Raw genomic sequence first — 15,997 nt, forward strand, 5'->3', positions numbered from 1 at the left:
CTCTCTCTCTCTCTCTCTCTCTCTCTCTCTCTCTCTCTCTCTCTTCCTCTCTCTCTCTCCCTCTCTCTCTCTCTTGCACACACACACACACACACTCATACATACACACATACATACACACACATACACACACATACACAGACATACACAGACATACACACACACACACACACACACACACACAGCAGGAGCTGCCCATAGCAGGCCTCTGCTAGAAACCCAGCACCAGTGAATTACACATGTGGGATTTCTTTTTAAAGGAGGTATTGATCAGATAAGCTGTAATAGCTCATGTCTAAATACAGACTCTGATTGTGAAGCTCTGCTGTACAGGGTGATAATGATCACCCACTTATTAGGAACCGTATCTCAAATATGGCTGCTGACCCCTCAGGTGATCATAAATACACCAGGGCCTGAAGCACTGCATGCATGGGCCCCTAGAGATGAGGCTGTGTATGCTCTACTCTGTCTCCTCAGGGGTAAACAGAGAGGGCTCCCAAGGGCTCTCAGGAGCCTGGAAAGAACTCCAGGAGACTATGGTAGGCTTAGGTTTTGCCTTGTTGAGAATCCTGTTTGTTACACTGTAAGATGTGTTTGAATGATCATTTCTCTAACAAAGAATAAACAGACACACACACACATACACACACCCCTCCAAACCTTTGATAGCTTTACTGATAACCTTTGATTTCTCCTTCATCATCCCTAACCCTCTCTGTGAGGTCTATTGAGGCTCCTACTGCATTGAACTTTCACTTTCAGAAAGAAGCCAGAGAAGGGCTGTTAGAGGTGAAGGTTGCCTCTAAACCCAGGCTGTAAGCACAGAAAAGCAGAAAGAGAATGGGGGATTGTAGTCATCCACTTACATCTTCATCTCAGAGTGATTCTTTATTGTGTCCTTATCAATGGGAAATTGAATGTGTAGGGAAAATGAATGTACAGAGGAAAAGAGGGAGAGCCAGGAAGACACAGCCACAGTAACCTAGTTAGACATATATGTTATTGAAGGGATTCTGTGCAAAGTATCTCAGGGCTGGAAAAACAACCCAACAAATTGTAGCCAAGGTTCCCAAGAACCAAGAGCCCTGCTTTCAGACATCTCATAAAGGATGGGAGGGACTCAATATCAGGGCAGAAGAAGGCCAATTGTGTCCCAGAAGCTTGGTGGGGAATAGGGGCAACTTCCAAAGCTTAATTATTGTACTTCCATACTTATGGAGCAATGGAAGCCATAAGCCAAGGCAATGTTTCTTTTTATACTAATGTTGAAACTTCTGGGTGTTTTTGGTACCAAATGTGGCCCAATGTCACTGGACATCCAAAGAGCCATGATAACAAGCTAGCCTTCTAATAGGGTACCGTGGCTACTAATTCCTCCTGTATTCCCAGAAGGGCACTAATCTTGACTTACTTTTGCAAGCCAGGCCATAACCAACAGCAAGTGTTTGCCATGTGCCCTCCGAAGTTTGCTCAGCAACACCATCAGAGAGCATCTCAATCAGGATTCTGGAGGCTGGACCTCCAGTGTGCATGACATTGTGTTGAACCTGGGAAGGAATGTCTCAGCATGGTGAGGATCTATGCCCATAAGTTATAGCTGAGAAATTTATAGACTGAGTCTCTTGAATGTGCCTGTTAAAATTTGGCCTGTGTGATTCTTGGGTTCTGCAGACAACAACCCCCATACACACACACACACACAAAGAGGGGGGAGGGAGAGAAGGAGGGAGGGATGGAGGGAGAGAGAGAGGGAGGGAGGGAGGGAGGGAGGGAGAGAGAGAGAGAGAGAGAGAGAGAGAGAGAGAGAGAGAGAGAACTACAGGCCTCCCAAGTGCCATCCTGGGAGAACACAATAAGCCAACAATGGACTTCCTCCCACCAGATCTAGCTCATCCCCACAGGTCTTGGCCATCTGTGACGCGCGTGTAATCATCTCGCCAGCAAGAACGCACGCGGACACACATCAGGATCGTTCCGCAGGAAAAGGTTTATTCCAAAAACAAAATGGTGGAAGACCCCAGGCCCGGAAATAGCACTGATTATATACCCTTAGAGCGGTGTGCTCACCTTTAATTGGCTGCTACTCATTGTGCGCCAAAATGCCGTGGGATGGGCTTTAACTTTGGTGGGCTTTTACCATGGCACATGCGCAATTTACTTGTTTACTAGGAAGAATACCGGATGCCAGCACCATGTTGCAATGGCGGATTTTGCCAGCAACCGCCGCGGGTTCCTACATCTGCCCCTTTTTTGTTTGATTGCAGAGGGTGGTAGTTGAGATCCCTGGGAAAGTTTCGTAACTCCCATATTTGGGGGTCTCACGGCGGGTCTGAGTCTCTTTGGAGGGCGGTGCTCAAACTCTTACCCGTCACTGGGTCAGCCTCCCCACACAGGGCTGCCCTGTCTTAGGTGGCCGAGGCTTATCCGTCCACTCCGTTATTGACTTACCAGACCTACTATCTGTGGAACAAACGCCTTAGTGGGCAGGGACTGCGTATAGATATGTTTGAGGCTTTATAGGGTGTCTTTACCAAAAGCCCTTGGGTACAGCGGCTGAGGAATCTGTCTACTGGCTATTTCCTTTTGTTTTGTTAAACAGGCACTGGTCAATGTCCTGTGTCTTAGGCTAGCTGACGTTTTTCCACAGCCAGCACCAAAGAATTGTGAGCTCTCTGTCTTAGGCTACGAGGGTCGCGCACCCACACCTGGCATTCTCAGAATGTGCGCCCCAGGTTGTGGCCACTCGTAATGCCTGTCACCGGGTAAACTCACCACTTGTGGTGTACCTCTGGCATATGGGATCAGCCTATTCCCGTCGTTGGGACCAATGGCAGCTGGCCTGGAGATGAATCTGGCTGTCCTTGGCCTGTCTAGCGTGGTACCAATCATGACTCAAACTCAAGCCCGATCAAGCAAATTCCATCTTGGGGGAATAAGCAATCAAGGACTAATAGTTTAAGACAGTCTCCCTTACCCTACCAGGTGCAATGGAAGCAAGTCCTCTGGGAGCAAGGGCTAAGGGAAACAGAAAGAGATGCAAACACCCATCCCTGTGCAATGGAGTCATCTCCTAGGGGTGCAAGGGCTGTTTGCCTCAAAATTCAGGTACCACAGCTACACAGACAAGGACCAGCCAGGCCAAGACTCCTCACCGAACCAGTGCAATGGGCAAATCCTTTGGGGTTCAACGGCTGATGGCCCAACATTTAGCACCACCACTAGTGAGGGGGAGACTACTTATTTTCAAAGCAGTGATAGCCACACTGCAGGGGAAGCCCCTAGTTCTATGGCCACAAGAGCCTGGGCAATAATAGCCTTGTCATGATTTTGATGAGCTCTGAGTTTGCAAGCCAACCAAAAAATGAACACTAATCCGCAACATAGGGCATACCAAACAGGCCTACTCCCACCCACTTAAAAAAAAAGGAAAAGAAAAAGAAAAAAAAAGAAAGCTGAAGAAATCCAGGAGGACATTCCCTCAGTCGGGGACAGATCCACGAGCATCGAGTTGATGTTCACCACATCTGCTCTCAATTTTCTGAGTGTCTCATCGAAGTTTTCTGACCAATTTCCTGCAAGATATTGAAACAATTTCCTGGACAGATTAGCTACATTATGTCTGACTGGTATGGGTTTTGGAAAGGCAGATAATATGGTCCATCGTTGTTCCCCCGATATACTAGGAACCTGTATCCCTTGGATCAGCACAAGGGCTGTCATCAGAGTTTGGAGGGTCCGCTTGGGTGTCATCATCTAATATCGCGAGTCGTCGCGTCAGTCGCTCTGGTAGCCAAAATGGGTTGTCTTCTTCCTGCGGAAAAACACAAACCGCTCCCCTGGCTCTTAATAAAATAGGATCTGGGCCTTTCCAATGTCCGGTCAAGATGTCCTTCCATTTGACCATCTCTTTTGGCATGTCAGGCTCTAAACAGTGACGGTCAGCAGCCGAATGGCCCTGATGTCCAGATTTAAAATATTGAGGGTAAAAAGTGCTATAGAAACGGTGACTCGTGGCTCTGAGGGTAGAGCCTCCTCGACTCCTCCTTTTTGTTTTATTAGATAAGACTTAAGAGTGCGATGAGCCCGTTCTATGATGCCTTCTCCTTGAGGGTTATAAGGGAGACCTGTCAGATGGGTTACCTCCATTTGGCGACAAAATTGTCTAAACTTTTGAGAAGTGTATGCTGGCCCAATGTCCATTTTAAGAATTTTAGGCTTCCCCCAGGCACTCCATGCCTCAAGGCAATGTTGAATAACATGTGCTGCCTTTTCTCCAGTCAATGGAGAAGCAAATATAATTCCAGAACAAGTGTCAATGGAAACATGTAAATATTGTAATTTGCCAAAGGTTGGGATGTGAGTAACATCCATTTGCCAAATCTGTAGTGGCCGAATTCCTCGTGGATTAATTCCTACATGAGGCACTGGTAAAAATTGACAGCAATTCTGACATTGAGTAATTATATCTCTAGCTTCCTTTCTAGTTATCTCAAACCGACGACGTAACGTCTCTGCTGTCACATGAAATTTTTTATGAAAATCTTTGGCCAAATCCAATTTTGAGGATAGGGCGATAGCAACCAATTTTGTGGCTCGATCCGCTAGGTCATTCCCATGAGACATTGGACCTCGTAGACCTGAGTGAGCCCTGATATGTGTAATAAAAACCGGGAATCTCCTATTAACTAAGGCAAATTGAATCTTCTGAAAAACTTTTACAAGTCTACTGGATGGTCTAATTAGCCCAGCCACTTCTAAGGCTTTAACTGCATTTACTACATAAAAGGAATCTGAAACAATATTTAAAGGGCCTGGAAAGGTTTCAAGAACTTCTAATACTACCAGGCATTCCACAACTTGAGGTGAGGTCTCATGGTATTGTTTGGCAGTGACTTTATTATCAATTACATAGGCACCCACACCTGTTTTTGACCCATCTGTGTAAACAACCACTCCATCCGGGAGCGGCTTCTGAGATAAGATATGCGGAAATACAATAGCTTGAGTTAAGGCAAACTGTAGAATGGGATGTTTAAGATAATGATTATCTATTTGACCATTAAAGGAGGTGACCAACACGGCCCAAACATCAGAGGTAGCAGTTAATATTTGAACCTTATGTGCAGTATAAGACACTATTAAAACTTTAGGCTCCCTTCCAAAATGAGTGACAGCTGCTTTTAATCCCCGTAAGGCAAGCTGAGCAACCACATCTGGATACCATTCAATAATCTTTGCACGAGATGCATTAGGATGAATCCATAATAAGGGCCCATCCTGCCATAACACAGCAGTTGGTAAATGTCTGGTTTTAAAGACACACAAATTAAAAGTTTTGGTCTCATCAATGCGTTTTAGCTGAGCTTCTTGCAAGGCATCCTCCACCAATCGCAGGGCATGGTTTGCAGCTGGTGTTAGTGCTCTTGGTGAGAAATATGGGAATCTCCTTCCAGAATGTCAAACAAAGGTTTTAATTCAGCAGAGGGAATTTTCAAAAATGGTCTTAACCAATTTATATCACCTAATAACTTTTGAAAATCATTTAAGGTATGTAAATGATCTCTGCGAATTTCTAATTTTTGAGGAACTATTTTCTCAGGGTAAATAACTGTCCTTAAAAAGGAACTGATTTCTGAAATATGAACCTTCTCTGTGGCAATATGCAGACCCCACTGTCTTAATGTAGCAATTAATAAAGGATATGAGTTCTGCAAAATGGTCAACTCTTTATGGTATATTAAAATATCATCCATAAAATGAATCAAGAGCAGAGAAGGAAATTGCTTCCTAACAGGTTCAAGGGCCATTTGTACATACAGCTCACACATGGTAGGACAATTGGCCATGCCTTGAGGCAAAACTTTCCACTGATATCTTTTGTCTGGTTCAAGGTGATTAACAGCAGGTAAGGTGAATGCAAATCTTTGCCTATCTTGCGGGTGTAGGGGAATGGAGAAAAAGCAATCCTTAATGTCTATAATTATTATCCTCCACTGCTTAGGTAAAGCAGAGAGCAGAGGTAGGCCTCGTTGCACTGAGCCAAACAGCCGCATCTGCCTATTAATGGCCCTTAGATCATGGAGAAGTCTCCATTTTTCTGATTTCTTTCTTATAACAATAATAGGGGTATTCCAAGGAGAAGTAGAAGGTTCTAAATGACCAAGATGTGCCTGTTCCTCAATCAGCCTTGTAGCAGCTTCCAATTTCTCAGAGGATAAAGACCACTGAGGAACCCACACGGCTTCCTCTGTAAGCCAGGGTATGGGCAAGGAGCCCTCAGTGGCAACTAGGGAAAACCCAGACCTTGTCTTCCTGTATTACTTTCTTGTGAAATTGGGTTTAACCTTCCTTGTTCTTTTCTGCCAAGGCCTTTTCCTTCTTATATCCCATCCTTTTCATAATATTAATAGCTTGTTGAGAGTACTCATTAGTTAGTGTCAGTCCCAGGTCTTGCAAAATGTCTTTTCCCCAGAGGTTAACGGGGAGAGGAAGCACATAAGGTATAAAGCTTCCTGTCTGACCCTCTGTCGTCTTCCAAGTCAAGGAGGGTGAACTGACTGCAGGGTTGGCCTCATATCCCAACCCTTGTAAGGAGTGGGATGATTGTTTAACAGGCCATGCCTTAGGCCACCAGTTGGAGGAAATAATACTTTTATCGGCTCCTGTGTCTAAAATTCCAGTAAAACTCTTCCTTTCTATTGTTAATTGTAAAGTGGGTCTAGTTTTGAGATCCACTACTAAATGAGCAAAGTCAGTTCCTGAAGAACCGAACCTATTGGCGCCTCTTGGCACCCCGGTGGATGGAAAACAATTATGTAAACTTGGAAGAATAACCAACTGAGCAATCCTATCTCCAGGGGAGATGGAAAATATGCCTTGTGGACAAGAGCAGAGAACTTGAAGTTCCCCTGTATAATCTTGGTCTATCACACCAGGATGAACCACAAGCCCCTTCAAGGTAAGAGAGGAGCGGCCTAGAATAAGGCCAACGCTTCCCTCAGGCAGGGGACCTTTAAAATCAACTGGGATAGGTTGCACGCCCTCATGTGGCATTAGTAAGAATTGGGAGATAGAGCGGAGGTCCAACCCTGCGGAACCTCTTGCAGCTCTGCAGCTAGAGGTGTCCCCCTGTTGTAGGCTTGTGTCCCATATTTTTTGGGGCCCTGAGACCTGGGGCCCGGATACCCATTTTTTTGAAATGTCTTCATCTCCTCCTGCTGGGGAGGGATCATGTTGAATAATCTTTCCCTGAATATCCTTAACTTAGCGACATTCATTGGCCCAATGATATCCCTTCCTGCATTTAGTACATAGCCCAGGGGTTTTCTTTTGTATAGGAGTACGACATTCTCATTTCAAATGACCCGGTTTGCCACAGTTATAACATACTTTACGGCCGCCAGGACTTGAGCGGCTCTGGCCCTGCAGGATAGCTGCTGCCAGTCCAGCGTTAGTCAGTGGGCCTCCAAGACCTCGGCAGACCTTTATCCAATCTGTCAGCCCTTTGTTTCTCCTAGGGGTAATAACTGCCTTACATTCTGGTGAGGCATTTTCATATACTAATTGCTCGATCAATGGCTTGACTTGCTCTGGGTCTCCAAAAATCCTGCCTGCTGTTTCTGTCATTCTAGCAACAAATTCTGAGAAGGACTCATGGGGGGCTTGTAATATTTTTGTTAAATTTCCTCCAGCCTCGCCCTTCTTCGAGAGGGCCTTCCATGCCTTAATTGCGGCGGCGGAGATCTGGCCATATGCTCCCCTATCATAGTTAGTCTGGTCGGCAACATACTGTCCTTGCCCTGTTAATAATTCGAAAGTCCACTGTCTCTGGTTGCCCTCCGCATTAGCGCTGGCCCTTGCCTGTGCTTGAGAAGCGTCATGCCACAAAGCCTTCCATTCCATATACTGTCCCATATTAGGGAGAGCAGCTTTTACTGTATTTTGCCAATCATCCGGAGTCATTGCCATAGTGGCAAATCTCTCAATCTGCATAATTGTAAAATTAGCATCAACTCCATATTTGTTTACCGATTCAGCAAATTCTTTGATAGAAGCATACTCTACAGGTGCGTGGACACGGCCTCCTCCCGCGTCCTCAAATACTGGAAAGGCTTGTAACATTTTTCTCTTGTCTTCCTCTGAAAGGAAGGATCCTGAGCAGCGCCTGTCCACATGAGGCGGAAGTGCGCCGGGAACATTAGGTTGGGAGGGTGCGACAGGCCGAGAGGCCATGCGGCTATCTCCCGTTTTCCTTTGCTTTAGATTTCGCGGCGGCAACCGCTCATCTGGTTGCCATCTTTCCTCCTCAGCTATCTCTTCATCTGAGTCCTCTGCCTCGGAGTAAGTTAGCCCCTCTGACTCAGAGCCACCAAGCCCCAAAACCTCCTTTAATGGATAAAGAGATTTTCTTTTGGGGGCTTCTCTTTCCTTCGTTCTTAACTCACACAGGGCGTCCTTTCCCTGATCTTTCACCCCCGCAGATCGAGGGTCCTTGGGGGGGCCTATTTTCTTCGACATGTCTTTTTTTCCTTTTTCTTTCTGAGTTTCTAAGCGCTTCTTTCCCTCTGTTTCTGACATGTCCTGTAATGCGTCTAGCACTGCCTGGCCCACCGCTACAGTGGAGCGGCTTTTCTCATCCTGCAAAACCAGAAGGAAGAGTATGAACGCCACTAACACAGTAGCGAGAGCTGCTAGAGTTCCTGCCAACTGGGGAGGGAGACGAAATAAATCAAATCCAAACATGTCTCTCAGAGCTTTACCTTGTCCTGCAGTTCTGGATTTACTCCACGAGCGGAGGGTCTTCTCAAACAGCGCCGGCGATGGTGAATTCTCCAGGGTTCTTGGCACCAGCTGTGACGTGCGTGTAATCGTCTCGCCAGCAAGAATGCACACGGACACACATCAGGATCCTTCCGCAGGAAAACGTTTATTCCAAAAACAAAATGGTGGAAGACCCCAGGCCCGGAAATAGCACTGTTTATATACCCTTAGAGCGGTGTGCTCACCTTTGATTGGCTGCTACTCGTTGCGCGCCAAAACGTCATGGGATGGGCTTTAACTTTGGCGGACTTTTACCATGGCACATGCGCAATTTACTTGTTTACTAGGAAGAATACCGGATGCCAGCGCCATGTTGCAATGGCAGATTTTGCCAGCACCCGCCGCGGCTTCCTACAGCCATCACCACATGACCCCAAAAAGACTATAACATTTGATCCAGATGGAACTTCTAATACAAGCCCTGCTAACTCAGAAAGCTAAGATAGATGAGTGGCTTTAGACCTGGACACCTAGTACAGGAGCTACATTGGGGGCAGAGGGGGGAGACTTCTGTCTTGGGGTTGACTTATAACAGGCATCTGAATTTTAAATAAGGAAATTGTGGCACTCAAATGGCTTGCAAGGAGTGAGGTCTCAGGGGGAGTTGAGGGAGACTTGCAACATGTATACCTATTGGGACAGGAATATGGTGCTCCATGAACTTTTTTAGTGGTCTGTAGTGTTGGCAAGACTGGTTGGAATGAGAAGTAGGGGCAGGGTGTGGAAGAGGAGGAGTTCCTGGACTAAGGGAGTATGAGTGCCAAGCAAAGAGAGGAACCCTTGCCTCTCACCATAACAGGAAACAAACCCATGTAAGTCAGAGTCCAGCTTCCTGATGACAGATAAATGAAAACAGCACAAGCAGACTAGATGAGACTGGCTTGGGACAGCTGCCTGCCTATTCGGGATGCTCATTTTCATGGAGTTCAGGATCTCAGGCACCAGGCAAACCTGAGTGACCAGCTATGCTGGGACACAAGGCCAGCCTGAGCCCAATGGGATGACCCTGCCTACTTCCTAGGACTACCTGCTGTGTCTGGGAAACAGATGAATCACATAGAATGTAGGGATGGGGTCCTCTTTCCTATCAATGATGTATGCTGTTGGGCAGGAAGTGAAAATGAAGCTAGCTCTTGTACCTCTGGGACCCCCATAGAACCAGCAAGGCCAGTGGGTAAACCTTCAAGTCATATGGGAGCTTGGCCCAGCCTTCTTCCATACCTGCCTCTGGAATGTCTAGTCTGCATTAACTTTGAGAGTCCCATTTGTAACTAATACTCAGGGCCTAGGACCTCACATCCTTTGTTCTGCCTAGATAGTCCTTGCACAGGAACCTTGCCTACCCAGAGAAGTTCTACTGAGACACACCATGGGAGAATTAGTGGGCTTGGAATTTAAACACACAGTATGTTCTAGACATGATATTGACAAAAGTGCTTGACTCTCTGTCCCTCTATACCCTTGGAGCTGGAAGTTTGACTATTCTGTTGTTTTATACGAGTCTGGGAAAAATAAAAGGAGGCATGAAGTACCTTGCACACTGACAGGGCAGGGCTGTACAAACGTGTGGTAGCCCTCACTCTCTACTCCCAGTTATGAGGGCCTGACAGATGACTGGTGATGATTCAAAATAAGAGTCCCTTCCCCATGGACCCAGTGTTTTTCTAGCAGGAGGTCACTCTAAGGTTAAAGCTCACAGAGAAGTGGAAGTGATTTGTATCCACTCTTTCTGTCTCCCATTATCAGCCCTAGACTGGTGGTGCCTGATGTTTCTTAGCTGGTTTCAAACTCAAACTTCAGGAAGTAGAGTGACAGACACTCCATTGACTACAACCTTTGTTGTAGTACAGGCTATAGTAATCAATTTCCCTTTCACATTCCTAGAAACTGAGGTCCTTCCTTGATCTTGGCTAGTTTGATGCCTAGCTGCCTAAAACATTACCAGGATTTAAGATGTTTCTCTCCTCATCAACTTACTTGAAGCTAGAGACTAGGGCTATGTGAGAGACCCAGCAAGCTAAAGAGGGAGAGAAATGTAAGGACCCAAGTCTAGGACAAACCCTAGACTCATGAAGGACAAAGATCCTTAGCTCACAACAGTGTACTCCCCAGAGTGGGCTGCCTAATCCATATTAGAACTGTCAAGTTTCTGTGGAAAAAAGCTGGCCTTCACAGAGTCCAGGCACAAGACCAAAATGGTAGACTATGTTTCCTATAGCCTTAGAGGTATGTGCTCTATAGACGGAAAGTTGCAGAGAACCTTTAAAATAGGCTACAAAATGGGCCAGGGCCAGGGCCTGTACCAACGGTAAGAAGCTACAGAAATAGAAATTAAACCAAATTTGTTAACCCTCCTAGATATCTTCCTAATGAATTGGCCTCACGTTAGTCTTCAGGCCCTTGAATCCCACCACAACCTAAGTCCCCTGTCAGATTGTTCTAGGTCTCTTATGCCTAGGCTCTCATGAGATCCTTTGAGCAATGTGCAGGCTCTACTGTCTTCATTATTGGATGCCTTCCATTTGAATTAGAGCAGACCAGGGCCCAGGATAAGAAAGACTCAAAAAGCAAAGCTGGGGCCTGCTCCCATCCCCCAAAACACCTAAAGATGTCTCATCAGCTCCCACAGTATCCATATCCAACACAGCCCAAGGATTAACACTTGCAAACATTTCTATACTCATAGCCACCCAGTCCTAGGAGACCCACTTCTGACTGTTCCTCAGCCTCTTCTCTGACATGAATACAGCCAGCCTTCCTGACCCATAGGGAGCAGAAGCACCATGGAGCTCTCTGAGAGCTGCAATCAGAAGGCTCTGGATTCCTGAGGTAGGCAAGTGACCCAGGGTCATACTACTTTCTGCTCTGAGTTCACGAGAAGAAATATAGGCCTCAGGAAATGAAAGAGGTCATATAAGCTCAATAAATATCTTCTGATAAGCATTCTAACTTTCAGAATTAGGGTAAAGTGGGTAATCAAAAATCTCTGGTCATATCCCGTTAGTAAGCTTTCCAAGTTTTAACTACAATAAAACCCACAGGTATCCCCCACCCTCACAAAACAAACCCTTAAAGTCAACCTCTTAAGCTGTAGCCTTCTTTGGCTACTTCCAGTAGTAGCAGCCCATGGAACAAATCCAGCTGTGATGGTACATTTTATGTCAGCTTGACATAAGCTAGATTTGAAGAACTCTCAATGGAGTAAAGCCTCCATAAGATTTGCCTGTGGGCACGTCTGTAGTGTATTATCTTGGTTGAGGGCCCACCCCACTGTGGGAAGTGCCACTTCTAGGCCAGTGGTCCTGGGTGCTATACGGAAGCCATCTGAGCAAGCCATAAGGATCAAGTCAGTCATTTGTACTCCTCCATGGCCTCTGAATCAGCTCTTGCTTGCAGTTTCCACCTGGTTTCCCTTAGTGATGGACTATGATATGGAACTGTGAGTTTGAATAAATTCCTTTCTCTCCAACTTACTTCTGATTTTGGTGTTTATCTCAGTAATAGAAACCCTAACTAAGACACTGTCTGAGACTCAGTTCCCACTTTACAGACCTCGAGGGAGCCCCATATTCAGAGGCAAAAGAAGATTCCAGAGTTCACCTTGTCCATTCTCTGTCTTTAGACTGGAAGAAACAACAGCACTGGGGATGGGTCACAGGAAAGCAGCATCCCAACATGGCTGACACTGGGGACAGTGTGGCAGTACTGACTGGCTGATGCTGACATTGTGCCATATGGGACATGTGTGGTCTGAGCTGAGCTCAAATGAATTGTAACCAGAGAGCCTGAGCAAAGGAACGTGGCTATCGACCAAATCAAAGGAAACTGATACTGTACATTAAAAGCTGGCCTGGTCTTTTTTAGACTGGCTGGGAGACAGCCCTAGCCCTGTGCAGTTTCTGGCCTCCCCTTCCCTATTCTCAGCTCTGAGCTTGCCTCTAACTTGAAAGGGCTAATTAAAGCCAAAAGAAAAAAATCAAAAGCTTGTTATCTGGCTCCATTACTCCCAGTCATGGCATTGATCTGCCTCGAAAAGCTGTACTCCCTCTGTTTTCTCCAAGGATACCACGAAGTGTTATGGCCTACTACTCTGTAGGCCTCTGTGGTGAACTTGGCTTTTGTAGTATGGCAGGAGCAAGAGCAGGATAGATACCTTTTCACACAGTCAGGTGGACCCCAGCAGATGCTGTGGCTCCCAAAGCAAAACCCAAAACAACTGTCGAGCAAGTTTTCTAAAGAAAACTGTCAGAGATTGCAAAACCCTCTGATCTCAAAAGAACTATCTGTTTGGTGATTGCACTACCATGCCATATTCAGGCATGAACAATGTATGCACATGGCTGTGTAAATGCATTGGTGGAGATATTTATTGGGTTGTATTCAAGTATGTCAGAGTACTCAAATATAAAATGAATATTTAAAGGCACTATGGGTTGAAGTTCTCCCTCTCTCAAATGCAGATTTAAATTTGATGGCATTTTAACAATCAAAAGATTCCTGGATAATGAATCTGGAGAGGAGTTTGGTGGTTAAAGTAGTTGTTATACAGGTGTGAATCCTGAGTTTCTATCCACAGAATCCCATGTACACACTGGGTGAAGATAGCAGCCCACCTATAATTCCAGCCGAAGGCTGAGCTAGGAAAGTCCTTTAAGCAAACTAGCTAGCAAAACTAGTCATATTGATAAGCCCTGTGCTTGACTGAAAGACTCTAATCTCAAAGAATAAGGTGAAAGAGTGATTGAGAATGATTTTCCATCTCAATCTCGGGACCTACACATACACTGGGTCTACACATTTATGGCCTCTCCCAAACTACATAGAAAAATAAAAGATGCTTAGTGAGTGGATTCATTTGTTGTTGCTTTATTTTGCTTTTGTTTTTCAAGACATGGTTTCTCTTCATAAACCTGGATGTCCTGGAATTCACTATGTAGACCAATCTGGGCTCTCAATTTCACAAAAATCCACCTCTCTCTGCCTCCTAAATGCTGAGATAAAAGGCATGTGCCACCACTCCTGGCTTGGATTAATTCTTTTATTGTTGGAGTGGGTTAAGTATAAGATCACTCATCTTTTTCTTTCTCTTGCCTTGCCTTCATCTTCCTGTCTTATTGTGATACAGCAAGTGGAACCTCAACAAATGTACACACTTGGTTGTAAACTATGGAAACCTCTGAAACAATGTGAAATACATTTCTGCTCATAGTTGGTGGTCCAGTCTTATCATTCCATTAGAGAAGTATGTGTGGATTCTCTATACTTACCTTCTACTGTTTTGACCAACTGACCTGTGTTTAAGTGTTCAATACACACGCGCACATAGCATAGAACAATTATGGTTTATCATTGACCACCTACATTTATGAACACTTCAGAATCCCTCAAGTTCAAAACATCCCCATAGACCATCTTGAGCATATCTACCAGTCCAAATAAATGGCTCCAGGATTCTTGCCTTGAATTCCCTTCCTGAAAGATTGTGACCTGTAGGCTGAAATAAACCCTTTCCTCCCCAAGTTATTTTTAGTTGTTATCTTTATCCCAGCAGTAGAAACCTAACTAAGAAAGACCTCTTTTCCATGTCACTATGAATACAGTAGATGCCTTACAAATATGGTTGATTTCTTCCTATCTCACCGTTACTCACATTTGCCATTTTAAGAGATATGCAAGGGGCTAAAATAAAGCCATAATCCTCTGAAATTCTATGTTCATCTCAAATGCAAAATGATGACCCATGTTGTACTTGCCTTTCCTGAATCTTCCATCATTTTACTCTAAGCTGCTCCACCAGGACAAAATACAAAGAATATCAACTTTACATGTTTCCACCTGCTAGCAGCCCTGTTTCTCATATCCAACAACAAGAGACCAGAATGAGGTGCCTAAAAGAAATATACATTTTAGTGCTAGCTGATACCTTCATACTAAGAATGCTTGGCTGGTGACAGTCCAAAGTAACAAGACCCAAAATGGATGCCATTGAAACCCCATAGATGCTACAAAAGCTGGGTCTTTATTGCCCACTGTCCAGGCCCATGAAATCCCTCCTCACTCACCTCACTGCTGCAAGGGATGTCCTTCACCTTGAGCCAGGCCAGGTCTAGTGTTCCTTCACCCCTATAACAGGACTGCAGGCGGTCCTTAATTTGATCGTTGATCTGCTTCAAGATGAAGATGCACAGGGCAGACTCATCCAGAGATTTCATCTTCCACTTCTGACCCTTGGAGTAGACGGTGAAGAGGAGGTCATCATCTGGGTGGACTCTCAGGGTCTGGCCGAGCACTGCACCAGCTTTTGACAGGTAGGCAGCCTGTAACAAGCGATACTCCACCCCATTGCGTTCACAGCCAATGGGCATCTCTACGTAGGAGTTGAAGCCTGTGTCCTCTTTGCAAAGCCTCACAAGCTTTGAGGTGTACACCTGCTCCTTTGTTGTGGAACCTGGGGGAGACACCATCTCTGGCTGAAGGGTCAAAAAGTAAACAAAATTGCCACTGCTGAAACCATAGACATAGTAGATGTCAAAATCAGGGATAACCGTGAAGGTGTCTGAAGGGATCTTAATCATAGAGGCTACAAATTCATCATGGAAGACAAGCAAACATGCCATCTGCCTCAGCGTTCTTAGTCAGCTTCCTGCTGGAGATGGTAGGAAAATATTCAGGCTTGCCATCCACTGCTGTGGCAATAAAGAGTTTATCATTGAAGTCACTGTAGGAAACTATCACCCCAAAGACTGAGCCACTCTCGTTAACCCCCGAGAGGTAGTGTTCCTTCTTGTGAAAGGGCTCTCTCAACTTGAAGAGGTCCTCTAGCCTCAGGAGCTTACAGATGCCCTGGTACAGGCTCCCACATGCGATCAGCCTGTTTTCTTTGTAGTCTATAAGCAGCATCATGTTGACATTATTGGTGTTCGCCAGGGGCTCATTGCAGGTCTGAACAATCCGAGGTGGGTAACACTTGGGGTTGGCCCTGTCTGATGAGTCACCGAAACCTTGAGGTCACTAGAGAGTTTGTAGATCGTGTTGACAGCCCCCAAATAAATGTGCCCTGTCCTCTCATCCACCACAAGGTGATTGAAGCCCTTGCCGGGCTCCCCTTGGAATGTGACAAAAGAAGACTTCTGAGACAGCTGGGGTGGCTGACGTGGAAGCAGAGTGGAGGAGC

At 45.6% G+C, this 15,997-nt stretch overlaps 1 pseudogene; it reads right to left on the minus strand.

Annotated features, from left to right (window-relative positions):
- Positions 1-14,885: 14,885 nt before the first annotated feature.
- On the minus strand, positions 14,886-15,989 carry LOC114616190 (annotated as a pseudogene).
- Positions 15,990-15,997: the final 8 nt, after the last annotated feature.

This window comes from Grammomys surdaster, unplaced genomic scaffold, assembly GCF_004785775.1.
Source record: "Grammomys surdaster isolate TR1022 unplaced genomic scaffold, NIH_TR_1.0 308974, whole genome shotgun sequence".
In the NCBI taxonomy this organism is placed as follows: domain Eukaryota; kingdom Metazoa; phylum Chordata; class Mammalia; order Rodentia; family Muridae; genus Grammomys; species Grammomys surdaster.